Below are 5129 nucleotides of genomic sequence, written 5' to 3' on the forward strand. Positions count from 1 at the left end.
GAGAAACAAATAGGTAAAGATATCCTGACATTAAGATCCGATCGAAGTAAGAATGTCTTAAAGATAAAATTTAGATTATCTAAGAGAGAATGAGATTCTCTTGCAGTGGACTCCTCTAAATACACTGCAGCATAGTGTGTATATAAAAGGAGGAATCGTTAACTATTAGATATAGTGCGATTAATAACAAGTCATACAAATCTCCCAAAATTGTTTTGGGGTCACGCATTGATTGCAGCGTGCAATACACTAAATTATGTCATATCTAAGTTGGTTAACAGAACTCCATACGAGTTATGAAAAGGCAGTAGTCCCAATTTATCTCATATGAAAGTTTGGGATCATGACGTTTATTTGAAGCGCCTTGAATCGGATAAGTTTGAGACTAAATCCGATAAATACATATTTGTGGGGATACTCAAAGCAGACATTTGAATATAAATTATATTATCGTGAAGTCGTCTCACGACATATCATCTTCTTAAAGAAAATATTTACTCTAGGAGAGGACAGTGAGAGCAAAATAGAACTTGAAAGAGTTCGAGAGTCCACAGGTGTAGTTAACTAAGTAGATAAATCCGAGTTTGATCCCATATCTGATATGGGACATACTCTTGATCAGGAAGTAAAGACTCCTGAGGACATGTCAGTTCTATGTGAATCTAGTAGGATCATTCGACCTTTAAGAAGGTGCGAATCCATGATTACTAATCAGGTATTACTGATCTAAGATAATGAACTTGCTAGTTGCACCAAAATAAAGTCAAGTATTGACTTAAAAGATATAGCAAGATGCCAGAAAACCCGAGATGAACTCGACATATGTGAATAAGGTTTAGACCTGGGTCAACACCCCTGATGGGATAAAACCCATAGGCTGTGAATGTTTTACAATAAAAGGTTGACATGGATGTAAATATTCATACATACAAAGCAAGGCTAGTAGCAAAAGGTAACAAATAAAGACAATGTGTTGACATTGATTAAACCTTTCGCCTGTAGCCATGCTGAGATCCATTCGGATTTTCCCTGTACTAGTTGCATACCGTGACTATGGGTTAAAGCAAGTCTCTTGGAGCTGAAATCTTCGATTTGATAAGAAAATCAAAATGTTGATTTTATCAAATATGAAGATGAGTTGTGTGTTTACAAGAAGATAGTGGGAGCATTGTCGCATTCTTAATATTATAGGAAACGATATCCTTGTATTTCAATCGTTGGAATAATAGTTGTTAAAAGATTTATTCATGAACGATATCGGGAATCAACTTGATCTATAGAGATAGATCTAGAAGATTGCTTAACTCATCCCAATCTATATAGATAAAATCTTGAGAAGATTTTATATGGAGAAATTGGTTTACTCTTAAACAGTGTGCTGGAAATGTTCCAAACGTGAAACAATCGTTGGTTCATTGACAGAAACCTAATACGTGATTGCTTCAGAAGTAGCAAGGAGTTGTGATGTGGATCAAGATGTTCATTAATGAACTTGGAGTAGTTCTTAATATTATTGATCACATGCCACTGTATTGTGTAATAATAGAGCCACCGCAAAAGCGAAGGAATTAAGGTCTCATCAATGATCCAAAACATGTATTAAGGCGGAACAATTTCATCAGAGAGATAACACATAGAAATAACGTAAAGAGAAAAACAAATTCCCACATTTAACAATATTGCAGATCCACTGACAAAGAGTTGTCGTAGCATAAACATGATCGTCATGTAGACTCTTATGATATTTGATACATAAGTAATTGGATCTAGTGCAAATGAGAGTTTGTAAGTGTTATGCCCTAAGTCCAATCAATTTTGAACATAAAAATACTTTTGATATATAATTAATGTAATTTAATGGCAGATCTATTATTTAATTAATAGACAATTAGATTAAATAATAGAATCCATAGATTCAAATCTTCATAATTTGTTAATCATAAGGAGTTGTGATTGTAAAATACAAATTCTATATGATTAAATCTTAAATCGTCCGTGGTCGTAAGTAATAACGAGATACGTATATCGTTATTATGGATAGACTATCACGTATGGCATTTCTTACTTGTGAAGTACATAACTGATCTCACAAGCTAAAGTGTGGTGACACTTAAATAAACACGTGGATGCTTTGTTATAGAACAAGACCCGCCAAGAGATTCCACATGGATAACTATTTGAGTGTCAGTGGTTAATCTCTAACGTTCGGTAGTGGGATTGGTCCTTTTGACTTGAGGTCCTCATAGTACCTTATATGAAGACGGTCATGCTTTGACGGTGTTAGATATTGCTCTGCCATGGGCCGCTAATACGGCATCGTTCGGGTATGTCAAAAATTGTATGAAGGTTGTGAATGACCAATAGAGGATTCGTCACTCTTAGATAGTAAGAGATTATGATCTGCCTTTCATTCAATTAAGTCGATAACGAAATTCTTAGCCAAGGTGTACTCCTTTTCGACTTATATTGACTTAATAGTGGAGTGAAACATATGACCGATAATCGAGATTGACACACTTTCATATCTCGTAATTAATCAGATCATATTGACGAAGGGACTATAGTTTCATGGTAAACGAACGAGTTTGGTTTTGTCATACCACGTGACATTTTCCGTCACATGTATTGCCCTGACACATTACTAGATGTCAATCTGGGACGGCGAGTGTGATTAGTGATAAATTAAAAGTGTGCTTTAATTTATCAATTTTGATTAAATCAAAATAATATTTCACGTCGTTAGATATCGTAATCGAGAACCTGATGGGTCGTACACAAAAGAAAATTGGAAGATTGCAATTTGTCAATTAATTAATTTAATAATCATTGGATAAATTAATTAATTTGGTTGATTATTTATAGGCCCGAATTAATTAATTGGATTAATTAATTCACGGACCGGATTTAATTAAATGGATTAATTAAATATTGGATCGGATCAGGTCAGGCCTGTTTGCACTTATATAAATAACTGATTAGGGTTTATAATTTGGTAGTGAATTCATTATTCTTGCTAGCACAAGAAGAAAGCCCTAATCATGCAATCTTGCTCTCTGTGTGGATCACCATTGGAGGTTGGACAATTGGACAGCTGTGGGTGATAGATCCAAGTTGTTGGAACGCAAGAAATGACAAAAGAGTTTGCAAATCTTGTAAAAGGTACATCTTTATCACAATTTTTATCTAAACACAAAGACAATTTTTGGTGAGAATTGAAAATTGTTTTAATTTTTCGCTGCGCATGTTAAGTAGATTCCCAACAAATGGTCCCCGCAAAAGGACCAAGAAAATCTTCTTCTATGTATTCAAAACCGAAATCCCCACATCCCTCGTTTTGATCAAGTTTCAGTTAATACTCTTGTCGGGTATTGATACCCAATAAATTTCGGACAATGATGTTAAATTTGAATTACTCAATTGGCATCGACCAAATAACTGAATTGAAATATTGACACCTCAATGGAACGACGTAAACCTAGAACTATTTTGCCCATTGGAAGTGCCCTAATATATTGACACCTCAATGGAACTATTTTGCCCATTGGAAGTGCCGTAATTTCATTAGAGTTGCTCGTGGCACGTTTCCCAACTTCTTGGATGGCTTATAAGTGTTGGCTCTTGTATTGATTTGAACTTGGTCTTTTATCTTCTAAAGAGAGAAATCGGCTGCTTCTTCCACTGTCTCTTTCGTTCGGTCTTCTTCTTTCTTTTGCCTATGTGACTGCTGGAATGGGTGCCTTTGATGCTGTAATAACACTCACTTTGGTGCTTTGTGGGTGCAACCATAACAACCGAAGTGTTGGCGAATAGCTGTGGTTCTTGGGTCGTTAATTGAGGTGGTCAGTCTCTGTTGGATTGATAAATTAAGCCCGGATTCTACGAATCAAAGATCAATTCCTCTACAACTTACTGTATTTCAATTAAGTCGGTCTAAATTTGCCAAGTCATTTTTAGTCTTTAGCAATAAGAAATAAAATTTCTCAAAAACTCTCTTTAATAATTATCATGATTGTTTTTAACAATAAAGTAGTTGATCGCTAAATTATTTGTAACAACATATTTTTTGTAATCATTTTGTCTTTGAAAAACCAAACTACGATCAAAATCTTCGTTGCTAAATACATTTTTGAAGACAATATTTTATTATTGGTAAAGATATGTTGCTTTGCATTTTAATACTTTTAACGACAAAAATTTCATTTTAATTTTGAAATGATTTTTAATAATCAAATTTCTAATGGATATAGCGTTATTATTTACAAATTTCTTAATACATTAATATTTGATTGAGTACCATAATGGTAATTCATTCACCTAATATGGAGGGGAAAATGACCATTTTTAAACGCGAAAGAATACAAAAAACCTTCTTGATCTTGAAATACTGTATCTTACCAAAACAAATATATTGGAATAGAACTAGAATATATAATTTTTTATCTTCAAGAAACAATTCATGTAAGGTTATTTTATTGAAAAACAAACTAGGTGGTTATAATGAAGCAATGTATGTATTAGATATACATAAAACATGATTAATTTTTAATTTTTAAATTTGATCATGCTCGTCAATCTTTAATTTCTTACAATTTAATCATTTAACTTTACATTGGGATTTTTCGAGTTAGTCATATGTGCATCTCAACTTACTCCAATTGAAACAATTAGTGATTTAGCAAACGAAAATGTTACATAACAAAAGAAAATATATTTAAATCTAAAATCTTTCTGCCACCTTGGCAAAGGAGAACAAGCAATATAAAAGGAAGAAAAAGAAAATGTATCTCTCCTATCTATGGTAACATCCTCTCCGGACTCCCTCCGCTGCCTATTGCCAACAGCCAACCCTCCTGTTTAGAGACCATTCTTGAACTATGCTTAAAGTGGTATAATTGAATGTTTCTATTGATGTGACGTATTTCTGAAGTAAAAATATTCTAATACTTATTGGGTCGCGGAATCAGCCGCAAATGAGAATGGAGAGTAGAACATTTTCGATGAAAATATGAATTGTGCTAAATGTAGGTCAAATGTAGAAGAAAGAAAATGTGGAGAAAGAGCGGGAATAAAAAAAATATTAAATGAACACATCATTCGATGAAGATAAATTATAAATAAAATTAGGTAAC

This window comes from Olea europaea, chromosome 18 (genome assembly GCF_002742605.1).
Source record: "Olea europaea var. sylvestris chromosome 18, O_europaea_v1, whole genome shotgun sequence".
In the NCBI taxonomy this organism is placed as follows: Eukaryota; Viridiplantae; Streptophyta; class Magnoliopsida; order Lamiales; family Oleaceae; genus Olea; species Olea europaea.